Genomic DNA, 14402 nt, shown 5'->3' with positions numbered 1-14402 from the left:
GTGATATTCAGAATGGAGTTCCCGTACGAAAATACTCAACCTAATCTCAAAAGGAGGTTAAGTGCTCCCGTTAAAAAACTGGTACAAAATATACTGCTTTAAACAAAGCCTACGTGCCAGGTTCTCAAATGGAAAAGAGAAGCCCCTTATTTGGGGTTTATTCTAGGGGCAAATGGCATAAAAATGCACATAGCAGTCTACTCATTGTGAAACTCGTCCACCAAATGCCAAGGGATTCAAACAGGCTGTGGGAAAATATGCCTTGCTTTTGCCCATGGAGAGAAACTGTTTCCTCTTTAGTAATGAGTTAACTAAACCTGAACAAATGTCAATGTCAACAATCCTTCATAAAACATACCAAGCATCTAGCTATTTCTAATATCTTCCCCTTGTTAAACTGCATTTGCCCAGAACCGGAGCTCATAAACATGCCCTTCTATTTTAACAAAGCACTGTCTTCATAGCTAAGACAATGGCCTTGATTCTCCTTGATGAGACTACATCATATTCAGGACACCGTCCAACAGCCTGACACTCCTGTTTCAAGATAAAAAAAGAAAGTGATATTCCTCTCCTCTCCAGTAATTTCTCTAGCCTTTTGGGTAATTATGTTCCCTGGGTCATAAATACTTCACAGTTGTGGGATTTCAACTAACTTGAAAGCCTATGTTCTTTCTTAATCAGTAAACTCTTTAAACCTTCAAAGACATTGCCAAACTCTTTCCAAACAGCTTTACTGACATATATTCCTACTTATTTTTAATACATTATTAGGCAGCTCAGAACCATGGTGATTCCTGACAAAAGGACAAACTCCATAGAGAGACCTTACACTACAGCAGCTATTGCCTGCTGGCAGCTTCCAGGCTGCAGCGCATGGAGAGGGGACAAACAGAGCTGAGGGTGGGGAGTGTCTCCCTGGGCTGGGGAAAGAGGGAGCAGAATTTGAGGAGGGCAAGGTAGCTAGAATTTGTAGGTCAGAATGCTGAGAGGAAAAACTAAACAGAGAGAGCACAGAGCCATCTAGAGGGTTCCCCATGAATCAAGAATCATAAAAAGAAAAATGATGCAGTGAACTTCATCAAAATAAAAAACATTTACTATGCAAAAGCCACTGTTAAAAACATGAAAATGTAAGCCATGGCCAGGACAGCATACGTATAAAATCTGTCTGATAATGGAGTTGTATCCAAACAATAACTCTTAAAGTAAATAAGGAGACAAACAACTGATTTAAAAAGGGGTGGTGGTGATAAAACATTGAATAGATACTCCACAAAAGATACCAAGATGGCAAATAAGCACATGAAAAAAAATTCAATATCATTACTCATCAGGGAAATATAAATTAAAAGCACAGTGAGATTCCACTATACATCCACGATATCAAGTGTTGGCAAAAGGTGTCATACAACTGGAACTCCCATACATTGCTGGTGGGAATGCAAAATGGTATAAATACTTTGAAAACAGTTTGGAAGTTTCCTGTAAAGTTAAACATACACTTACCATACAATTCAGTGATTCCAATCCTAGCTATTTATCCAAGAGGAATGAAAATATGAATATGTGCAAAGATTTTAACTCAAATGTCCATAGCAGCTTTATTCATAATAACCCAAACTGGAAATGATACAAATGTGCTTCAATGAGTATGTGGATAGATAAATTGTGGTACATCCATATACAGGAATATTACTCAGCAACAAAAAAGGGAAAACCTATTGATACAAGCAACATGGATGGATTTCAAAAGCATTACACGAAGTGAAAGAAGCCAGACACAAAAGACTATTACCCATAATTCCATGAACATGAAATTCTAGAAAAGGCAAAATCGTAAGTTACAGAAAGAAGGTACTATTTGAAAGAGGCTGGGGTTAAAGAGAGAAGGCTGATTCTTAAGTGACATGAGAGAACTTTCTGAAGTGATGAAAATATTATCCATCACATCTGTGGTTAAAATGTATTGACCATTCACTTAAAATTGGTGAATTTTACTGTACATAAATTACATATGGAATTTATTTCCAACTACAATGGAAAAACAAAAAAGGATACACATACAAATAAAAAAGAGAATCAGAATGATTCTAGCCCTTTAGATTAAGAGTTCCCTGTACTACTTTAAGTATATATATCTAAAAGATGAAGAAAATGATGTAAGTCCATTTACCTCAAGGTCTTAGATTCAGAAAGCTGGCTCAGTCTCTTACTAGTTAAACAACTTTAGGTAAGTTTCTTATCTTCTCTGGCTAATATCATCCAACTTCTAGAGTTGTAGTGAGGGTTACATTAGCTGTACATATAAATTATAAATACATAAAGAGCTTCTAGCAGTGTCTGATGTGTATATAGAAAACACTTGATGAAAGTGAAAGGAAGCCAAGTCTCCAGCAAGCTGAGAGCTAGGGCTGTCCTCTGATCACACACACCACAACCGATACACAGAATACACACAGGCATGTGGTACCCAGAATATATATTATTTTTAGTTTTGTATATCTTATCTTCTCTATAAAACTATTCACGAAGGGGCAGACACTGTGATTCAGTTTGAAACTTCCATGGAGCCGAACACAAGGCATGGCACACAGGCAGTGCTGCAGAAGGATACCTACGAGAAGCCCAAATGCTTCGTTGGGATTAAGCCTTAGCCATGCTTATGTGGTCAACAGCCCTGACCAAACCAGGGTCTCTAATGCTAATGGTTAATTCAAGACCCATGTGGCTAAGGCACCGAACTAAATCAGGAAAGAACCTTATTAACCGAATCATTTAAAAGACATTCCAACTAAATACCTAAAAACCCAAGAATGTTGTAATGATTGACTCATTAATAACTTGAAAACTGTGTAAAATGCAGGCAAGAGAAAATAACTGTCATGAGAAATAGAACAGAGTACAGACTTTGAGTCTTTTAGTTCAAAATGTAAAATAAATCATCCTGCAATTATCAAGAGAAATAACAAGGAAAGGGGTGTATAGCAGTAATATGTGCTTTATTATTGTGGGTTAAGGTATTTTTTTTTTCATCTTAGGATATGTGGATTCTCCTGAACTCAGTTTTAATTTTAACAAACACACAGAATGTGAAATAGCAACACAGAGGGAACCACAGGCATAAATTATTTGCTCAGGAATTAAGAAATCTTTACCATTAATAAGTATCTGTTTCACAAATAGATCAAACAACAAACAATGAACCATAAACAGTACCAGCTTCAATTCTGAAACTGCAGCATGATAAAAACTTATCTCACTCCTAGTATCATTGAGAAAAAACTATAAACTGATGTCATTAAAAATTTTTCTGCTTATGAAACATGCTATTAAGAAAAGACATAGGGAAGCAGTACCTATATCTATAAAAGAATATATACTTTTTAGAATATATATAGAACTCAAAGGAAAATACGATCTAATAAAATGGACAAAATTTGAGCAGACATTTCATGAAAGAAATTACACAAATAACAAATAAGCAAATGAAAAGGTAGTTACCAGGGCAATGTTAATTAAAACCGCAACGAGACAGCCAGCCACAATGTCTGCCAAGGAGAGCTATTTCTTGTGCAACGATAAAGAGGGCTACAACGGGAACACTGAAAAGAGTAATTGGGGACTTGAAAAAAATCAGAATTATTAATTTCAAAGTACTGAAAGATGATGACCCAAAGCAGCATTAAGCAGTTTCTAAAAGGTCTGGAACTTAAAAAAAAGAAAGAGGACTTAAACCTCTAAAACAATGAGTATGATAAATTTCACATTGACAAACTTTCTATACATGTTATTGACCTGTATTTGGAATGCAGCTACAAGAAATTATTCTGAAAAAACTGTAGCTTCCATTCTTGAATTATATCTCCAGGTGAACTATATCTTCACTTCTAAAGAGAATTCTGATTTTTTAAATGTCAGATGAATTTAGGAACTCTATAAAACAACAATGGGAGTTCTGAAACATGCTAAGAATGATAGATTGTGGCTTAAGACAAACATGAAAGTTAGAAAATTATATTAAGAACTGAGAGGAATATGGAAAGCTTTAAAATATTTTATGTTAATTACATGTCATATCACAATGATGATGAAGATACTTGAAAAGGATAGACAATTATTAAATACACATGATTTGGAAACTCAAACGCACAGGAGATGGAAAAATAACAAAAAACTGAAAATATTCTATAACTGATCAGTTCTCACCAATCTGCCATCCCTCATCTAACGACCATAGGATTAAGAGGTAAAATGGCCTTGAAAAAATTCACATGCTGAATTTTTGATGACTTCAAGAATGAGAATAAATTGAGTTTCATGTGAATCACTTGCTTAAAATATGTGGTCTTAGGAAATATGCTGAAGAACTTGGGAGTAAATCAATTTGACTTGCCAGAGGCCAACCTGTACAAAAATAATCCATAAATTCTAACAATGACAAATGTAGTAAATTCCTATCAGAATAATGATATCACTAAATTTGAAAAGATTCTGAAAACAAATCACAGTAACATTATGGATGATTCCTTCCTAAGAGAACATTGCAAAGAGCTTTTTGCAAAACATCCAAACCCAAGTGCTTGTAAAATTAAGGTTTATGCAAGAATATAGAAGTCTTTTATTTCTAAGGAGTTAACACAGATGTAGCTGATACAGGGAGTGGCTGACCTGGCACATAACTGGACAGCACTATTTACGGCGAGATTGATTGAGTCAGCCATACACAGCCTCTCTCAACCAGACTGCCATTGGTAAAATGGCTTAACACAGACAAGCTTTTACAAATGTACTTATGGCAGTCGTGTAGAGATGTAAATGAAAAGAACAGGGAATGGCAAAACTGCTGTCAGTTGATATGTCCTGAAAATCATTGAATTTATGACAGAAGTAGTTTTTTTTTGATCAGCTGGTTTTATGTTTTGGCTTCATTTATTGCAAGAAAAACAGCTTTAATCTCCAAAAGAAAACTAAAATGCCATATGATTATGTAGTATTAATATCTTGCAATTTTTTCCTGTGAAGAGTCAGACAGTAAATTTTTTAGCTTTGTGGGCCACTCATTGTCATGATTACTTAACTCCCCCTTCGCAGAGCAAAAGAAGCCATCGACAATATGTAAATAAACAAGCATTTCTGTATTCTAATGAAACTTTTTTTACAAAAACAGGAAGCATGCTGAATTTGGCCCCCAGGCCACAGTTGTGCCACGTCCTGCTCTAACTATACAACACAGTCTTGGGCAGCATGCTGTCTTGGGCAGCATGACTAGAGAGCAGATTTTTTTAATGATTTTAAATACACTGACATGCTACTTCTGATTAATTTCATACACATTTTAACTGTAAAACTTCTGTCACAAATAAGCTGCAGTAACTTGAAATGTATATTCTTTTGAACACATGCCTTTCTCATATAATAACAAATGTTAAAAATGTTTGCTACATTTTACAAAAGTCAATTCTCAAAGTCTGTATGCAGTATTTCTGTATCTCTCATGTAGTAAAGGCTTAAATGAAACCCTGTAATTATAACGGTATACTGTCCTTACATTTTAAGCAATACAAACAGTATTGCTCAGAAGTTATAAACATACACACTGAAACGAATTAAACTGGCTAAAGAAGACAATACCAAATGTTGGTGAGGATATGCAACAATTGGAACTCGTCAATTGTTGCTAATGGAAGTGTAAAACGAAAAACCACTTCGATGAATTACAAGGCAGTTTCCTACAAAGTTAAATACAGGCTGACTCAGGCCCAGCAATTCCACTCCTAAGTATTACACAGGAAAAATGAAAACATATGTCCAAAAGAAACAAAACATGTACAAGAGGGGCAGCCGGATAGCTCAGTTGGTTAGAGCGCAAGCTCTGAACAGCAAGGTTGCCAGTTCAATCCCCACATGAGATGGTGGGCTGCGCCCCCTGCAACTAAAGATTGAAAACAGCAACTGGACTTGGAGCTGAGCTGCGCCCTCCACAACTAGATTGAAGGACAACGACTTGGAACTGATGGGCCCTGGAGAAACACACTGTACCCCAGTATTCCCCAATAAAATTTAAAAAAAAATAGGCTACATACTGTTAGGATTCCAACACTATGACATTCTGGAAAAGGCAAAACTTAAAAAAAAAGTACAAAAATGCTCACAATAACCTTATCTGTAATAGTCAAAAACTAGATATCCCAAATGTAATGTCCATCAGTAGAAAAAGTGATAAACAAATTATGGTATATTCATATAATAATACATACATTATTGGAAATAATTTCATTAAAAACTGTACTCTAAAATATCAGCACTTTTTAAATTTATTCACTAAACAAATGCTGAGAATTAACACCTACACTAAAATCCAAATCTTTTTTATTTTCCCTTCCCATACTCCTGCCAAATGGGATTATTCACTGTTCTGCAAATATAACCCAACATTAAAGATATACCTTATTGCATTTTAAAAGGAAAATCTAGCTTTCTGTTTCCTTAGTATAACAACAAACCTTTTTTATGTTTTGCTTCCTTCTAATAATATTGGGAAAATATAAAAAAAGATAATTTCATAACTCAGAATAACTGTAGCTGATGTTAGGCGGGCATATGCCTATCTTTTTACATAATTATTTTTGATTTTACTCTGCTTTGAAAATTAATTTTTACTAATCGCAAAATGTTGTGAGCATCTTTTCACATTATTTGACAGTTATTCTACCCAGCATTTTTAATACACAGTAACTTGTCACATGGCTATACCATAATTTACGATGCCAAATCTCCGACTCTGGAATATTCAGGCTCTTCTACTCCTCTTGCTCTAAACAAGGCTGTAAAGCAGAACCATGATTCTTAAGGGAGAGGAGATAATTTCCACAATCACTCTATTCCCTCCAAAGATCCAGTATAATGCTTGTGTTTTGAATTTTGAATTAGACTGTCAATTTGTCTTCCAGAAAAATTGCATCAATTTAGACACAACATTGGTAGAATCCTTACAGCAATTATCCTGCTGGCTTGGAACAGTCATTTATGTACTTGTCTTGCTCTCCTTCTTTCTAGCCTATATATAACTAAAAATTGTATCTGCATATAAAGAACTGCATATAAAGTTGATTGACTTCACCCATTCTAACTCCAATGTATTGTTTGCTGACCCCACATGCTGGCTGGCAAAAGGCGCTACGGTCCATATAGTTCCTTGCTCTGTCAGCTCAGAGGGCCTAGAAGCAGTACACCCACTAGCAATCAGCACACCGTGTGCCTTGGTTTCTAATACAATTTACCAATAAAAGGAACCAGGGCTCCTTAGAGAAATGGTTGATTCTAGGCCTGGGGTAGGAAATATACAAGATGAGCCTAGAACAATCTACAAGTGCCAGAGAATCAGGAAGTGCTCCCCAACCCCCCAGCCCACCACAAAGAAAACAAACCCACAACAATGGGAGTGTGTCAAAGGGACACAAGAGTCAAGTGAAAGAGTTCCCAATGGTCAAAGCTGGAACAATTTGAGCAACAAAATAAATGAAGTAGTACTGGATTATAATCTAAAGTATAAAATAAATACCCACGAGTCTATACTTATATAAATAAATGACTGAATAAATAAATCAATGAATGGCGGAGGGAGACAATCTCATTACACAGCCTGCTCTCATGGAAGGAGCCCTCTCCTGTGTGGAGCCCACACACAGTGACTTCCTTTGGAAGAGAACAGTATGGAAAGTGGGAAAATGAGTAACTTAACAGTGGAGAAACCTGACAAACATGACCTCAGCCAGAAATCAAAGTCATCAACAGTGGTAAGTCACGTTGACAGTATGTACCCTTGACATGAGGTAATGAAAATAATAACACTTTACCTATGTATTCTTCCCCCAAACTCATACACCTCGTGAGGAAAACATCAGACAGATGCCAGCTTAGGGGCATTCTATAAAATACCTGACCAGCATGACTTAAAACTGTCAAAGTCATCAAAAACAAGGAAAGTCTAAAAAACTATGACAATCAAAAGGACCCTAATACTCTGGATGGTATCTGAAAAGGAAAAGGGACATTAGGTAACAACTAAGAAAATCTAAATAAAGCTGACTTCTGTTAATAATAATGTATCACTATTGGTTCATTAATTATAACAAATGTACCACATCAGTGTAAGATGCTAACAACAGAGAAAACAGTTGGAAGGTATATGGAAACACTGTACTATTTTCACAGAAAATCTAAAACTTCTGGAAATCTAAAACTGTTCTTAAAGATAAAGTTTATTAAAAGAGAAAAAGGTATCACCTCCTTACTATACAGACATTTAGGCGCTGTGAGGTTAAGCCACCCAAGTTCACATACCAGTAATGATTTGCACTTATTAGGCAATCAGTCAAATGCTGGACTGAATCTGTGGAATGAAACTGGTGAAATGAACACTGTGGGTAGAAACTCAATACCCTCAAACTCAATATAAAATCACAAGTAGGTTCTGTTCATGTGATTGATTTCTAGATGATTCTTTCTTGGTCCCAATTCTTATGCTCTTTTAGTGTATATGATAAAGCAATGGTGAGGCTTTGTTACTGTTTAACAAGGCCCTCCTAATAATTTGTGCAGAGAAAAATCTAAGGAAATGATAATGTTTGTGCTGTTTTCCTCTCCCCATCTTGGTTTTGAAAGTCGTCCATTAGTTCAAATCACAGTGGTACCACATTCTGTAATTTTTCTGGACGACTATTTTTATGTCTTACTGTGAGAATTGGCCCATGGGGTAACTTCTCAGGATTAACAAGGTACTGGGAACTGGCGGAAACCCTTTGAATACACACCCTTTGTAAACTCAAGTTGAAAAATAGAAAGCTAAGAATGGCAGGAAGAAAAAGAAAGTACCTAAACAAAGAATATGCAGTGGAAGGCTGCCATGAGAAATAAGCAGCACAGGGAAGATTATAATTTCCAAAGTCGCTTACTGCCTGAAGAAAAAGCTAGATCTTCTTAAATCTAATTTGAAATGTTATACATTTCTCTCTCAAAAGCCACCACGTAATAAGAAAACAGAAACACTACCAAAACCCCACTCTAACCCATTATACCATATCCCATCTTTAAAATATGCTTCATAGAAATAATCTTTTGGTTACAGTTTGCTCTTAAAAAGTCAGCTACAGCTTGTCAGAAGTAATTTTGACAAATTCACTTTGACAGACTTAAAAATAATTAAGCAACATTGTTCTAAGCACCTTATATACAGACAGATCACATAGAGCTATTTATCTTAACCCTCTGAGCTGGGTTCTAGGATTTCTCCCATTTGACTAATGATGAAAGAAGTTAAATCACTTGGCTAGAAAGTGAGGAGCTGAGACTGGAACCCAACTGGTTTCTTCCTAGTCCACAATCTTAACTCAAATTAATACATTATAAAAGAGAAGAAATTCTCTTACCAGTAGTCAGTGGCACTTATAACTCCCTATATACGTATATCTTTCAAAAATGCTTTGTTTTCTAGACTCTTATAAACTAAAATTGACACGACCCAAACTTTGAAATGTGCGTTTTCTTTTTACTCATATGAAAGAAAGTGCTTCCTTGGATGAAAGCTGTTCAGTGTTTATGAAAAAGCAGAAATCACTAAGGCTCTAATGACATGTAGACAAGAGAAATATACAATACTCTCAAACCTGAAAACAAGTGAAAAAAAAACTGATATGTGGCCCTTCTATAAATTAATCAAAGAAAAGGCATTTTCTGTAAATGCTAGGTAGTCTCCAACATGTATCTTAATTATTTCAGATAAAAACAATAATCAATAATCTTTTAAATATTCTGGGTTGAAATGTTTTGAGATTCTGTTAAAAACCAAAACAAAACAAACAAAATAAACAAAACAAACAAAAAACAACTGCTACTGAAACTTGTATTGCATAGTGAGGACAGCTACCATATGACTCAGTATCTCTTTCAGAAATTCTATTTTTCCTAAACAAATATGGGTATTTTTTTCCCCATACAGACAATGCAGTGACTAAACGTTTTCTTTCGGCCTCCAGGAAGCTCAGAACCAAATCCACAGCCCAATCAAACCACACAGGATCTCATGGCTGTATATCTGTGTATTATCTTCCTGTTCCACCTCTGTTTTCCAAATCTCTTTCTTATTTACATTTTCTTATTTTGTTGCATGGTAAGTATTCTAATAAAATACCTCAATACCTTAGTAATATGAGGTACAGTGTACGTGTATAAAAAGCTCCTATCAAGTCCATTTCGTAGTTTAATCAACAAGAATTCTATAAATATCTGATTGATGGGTTCACTTACCACTGACAATGCAAAAACATCTTTATCTTAAATTCAGATTCCAAGAACATAAAACGTGTACCTATGCACACATATTCTGACTTGTCCCTACTACGTGACTACTTGTCCCTATTACGTGACTAGCACCACTGCTCTTCATACCAGTTTCCTTTCAATCTGTGGTGCTGTTCTTCCACACCAATGCAAAAGCAGGATTTGTGGGTAGACACTGCTTTGTATATTTATCTTGGTGATTTGCTCTTGGAGGCAAAAATCGTAATTCCAGTAAAATGTCACTGAATAACGCTTAACAAGAGACTTCAAAAGTTGAACCAAAGAGACTAGAAATTGATCTTTAACATATTTAGATAAATGAAATATTGTATAGGTATTCAGTAATTAATGCTTTAAAATTTCCATTCCAAACACATCAAACACATGATCCAACATGTCAAACAGAGAGCAAACTGGAATAGATTCACATAAACATGGAAGTCACTGAAGGCATTTCAGAATCTGGCCACAACAATGTGAAAACTGGACGTGGACTTCCGGCAAAGAATGGAGAAGACAGAATTTAGGTGCTCTACCTACATCACACAACATGACGAACAGAACGCTAGCTGTGGGATCAGGCGGTTCTGTCTCTGAAGACTGCCTCCTCCTCTTCAGCTGTGTGACCTTGGACAAGTGTCTTAACTAGTCTGAGCCTTCATACCCCTATCGACAAAATCTACGTGGGGTCCCTTCCTCAGAGTTTATGAGAAGCAAGTAAGGTACTAAATAGAAAGCAGGTAGCATAAGGCCTATACATAAGTGGTAGCTCTTTCCCATCAGACTTGAAATTTATGATGGTGGCATGTTTCCAACGTTGGGAGAGAGGCCAAGGGACAAAATGTGTATTTGGCAGATTTTCCTATGTTTTGGGACTTAGTGGCCTGTTGGGGATCGGCAATTTTAGACAGTACGCAACTCAGAAATCCATTGTATTTTACCAACATCATAATTCATCTTACCCAAATGAAATTATGAGAAAATAAATCAGGCAGCAGAAAAAAACTGACATAAAATACAAATGGTGCAATATGTGTTTTTTTAACCTATGAACCACACTAACCAAAACACTGTAGATAAAACTCAGTATGAAATACCTTTGCCAATTATCTTTCTTTTTTTTTTTTTTTTAAGATTTTATTGGGGAAGGGGAACAGAACTTTATTGGGGAACAGTGTGTACTTCCAGGCCTTTTTTCCAAGTCAAGTTGTTGTCCTTTAAATCTTAGTTGTGGAGGGTGCTGTTCAGCTTCAAGTTGTTGTCCTTTAAATCTTAGTTGTGGAGGGTGCAGCTCAGCTCCAGGTCCAGTTGCTGTTTTCTAGTTGCAGGGGGCCCAGCCCACCATCCCTTGCAGGAGCTGAACCGGCAACCTTGTGGTTGAGAGACCACTGGCCCATGTGGGAATTGAACCGGCAGCCTTTGGAGTTAGGAGCATGGAGCTCTAACTGCCTGAGCCACCGGGCCGGCCCGCCAATTATCATTTTTAAAAAAATCATTTCTCGGAGGCAAAATTCATCTGGGTTTCTCTCCCAACCATTGCCTCATTTAGTAAAGAGCTCTTCTATTTCAAGATGATCAAATAACTATACCAACCCCCACTAGTACTAATCCTTATTTACTCTCTCTTTTTTTTGCCTTCCAAAAAAAAGAAAACTTACTCCAAACATGACAACTGTATACTATAATCAATGAACTGTCAAAGAATCTTTATTACAGAAAGCAGACTCAAAAAGCGGGCCCCAGAAACGTTTGTCAAGTAAGCACCTGTAATTTTCACATATGCTTTAGCACTGCACGAGCTAACAGTTATATACACATTATGTTGAATCTATAGCATACAAATGTAATAGCAAACTAGATGACTTCTTCAGAAAAGACAGCTCTTTAGCAAAATAATGTAATGCTATCACATTTCAATCCAAATATGGCATTATAGTGCCCTTCTAAAAATAAATCTAAGTCCCATGTGACATGTGGCCTTTTAGCTATGCTCACTTCCTTTTAGGGCTCAAGTTTCCCACAGGAAAATTATTCAGTGTTTGGCCAAATCATGTATAGATAAGGCATAAATGCTAACTGCACTGTCAACCTTTTCCTGCGTTGCTATTGTTGATTTGCCTTTACAGTAATCCATCATGGAGAGGCCAAAGGAGCAGGAAATACTCAAGAACTGTTACCTGACAAAAGTGAACACTAAAAGTGTTATTTTGAGTAAAAACGTGGTAGGGGAGATAATTTATGAGTCAGCTAAATTAGAAGGCACAAAATTATTATACATAAAGTCATATTCCAAACAAGTTTCTGATAATTGTGATGACTTACAAATATTTATTTCAATTGTATTTTTGCATTATTGAGCAAAACTGAGTATCAAATGCCCTCAGTACAGCTTAATACAGACGACTGTTTGACTTATATTATTTGCTTAAAAATTGCATAAAGCATTATATATGTTAAAGATAACATCTCAAAATCAATCTCATAAAACATCACACACACTAATGATCAAGACCCACATTCCTCATGCTACATTCTTATTCCATCAAATCACGATTTAACAAAACGTTTACGTTTTATAATGTGTAAAATACTGATTCACTTTATAAAGTTAGTTTCTTATGAAAATAAGTCTTAAGTCAGAGATTTAAGTGTACCTGTTAAGTACCAAACATATATAGTTGCTGTAAAATGGCTATATTAAAATATGACTTTACAACTCTATAGAGTTCTCTGCTCTTACAACAGTTAAATGAGAATCTATGTTTGAATGCTATTGGTCACAAACACCTCCATCAGTTAACTGTTGAATTGCATTTAGAATTCTGTAAGAGGTCTGCATTCATATACACATTCACAGACTATATATATATAGATAGACAGATAGATATAGATATAGATACACACACATTTATATATTTATATATGTGTGTGTGTGTATATATATTTATTCTGGGTCTCAACATTTATTTCAGTTATATATTTTTATATAACTTTCAGGCAACAATGATGTTTCCCTTAGTCCCAATATAAAAGAAAAATGTTTGGGATTTTAATTTTTCTACTAAAAAACTCATCTTCAGAAACAATTATCAAGAAACAAATATTTAAAAGCTATCTTATTTCATCATTAACGGATAAAGCTGTAATTACGTCAATATTTTTTCTATTAACATAAAAACTTAAAAATTATTAGCACACAGGTATAATACCAACCAAAGTCTGTTAGTACCTATGCAGTAATGCCTTACTATACAGCTAGTAAGAGCCTTCCTAGAGTTCAATTATTTTTATGTTTTCCTTTTTAAAATCCTTAGGAAACAGCAACTTTAAAAAGCAGAGAGCTTCAATTTTTTATGCAAAAGCTTTATCCTCTAACCTCACTAGAAGCACAAATACTACAAATACCAATGAAGGTGGGACCAGCCATTTCATGTATTTTTACTCTCCATAACAAACATTTCTGAGGTGGCTGTCAGTGATCAAGAGAGCTTTCTAACTAAGATTTTGCAAATCTTAATTTATTTGGTTCAAAGTACCAAAGGAAAGACTATTTTTACTTATCTTATTTAATACCAAATATTTAACACCAAAATCTGAACACTTTTCTTTCTCCCAAACCTCCTGGAAATTCCCATTTTCTAAGCACTTGACAAATGCTGAACAATGCTTTGGACTTCCTTTGGTGGCATGACTGAGTCTAAGGGAGTCTAAGACCCGGGCTCTAGCCCTAGTTCTGTGACAGACTAACTTAGTCCCTACTCTGGGTCTCCCTGTCCCCATTTGTGAAAGGAGTAGTCAGATTAGGACCTTTAACGGATCATCTAGTTCTGTCGCTTTGGGACTACTTATGTCATTCACCTACTCAAAAATCGTAAGTCCATCTCCAATTCCTAATCAGAATCAAATCCCTTAGCATTTATTTCAGACCATGTAGCGCTACTTTATCTTCTTGACCTTCCTCCCCATTATACCTCCCCTGGACATCTCTGGCTCACCATGCTGCCCTACTCGCCAGGAAGATGCAGTACCAGCTAACGTGCTGAAGGCTTAGAGTGCCAAGC

At 35.8% G+C, this 14402-nt stretch overlaps 1 protein-coding gene across 6 annotated transcripts in view; it reads right to left on the bottom strand.

The window, feature by feature from the left end:
* RABGAP1 (RAB GTPase activating protein 1) overlaps window positions 1-14402 on the bottom strand; it is a 149256-nt gene that overhangs the window by 37342 nt on the left and 97512 nt on the right. The window lies entirely within an intron of this gene.

Source organism: Rhinolophus hipposideros (assembly GCF_964194185.1).
Source record: "Rhinolophus hipposideros genome assembly, chromosome: 11".
Lineage (NCBI taxonomy): Eukaryota > Metazoa > Chordata > Mammalia > Chiroptera > Rhinolophidae > Rhinolophus > Rhinolophus hipposideros.
Note: the sequence above shows the minus strand (reverse complement) of the source record. Positions and strands in the feature narration are given on the sequence as shown.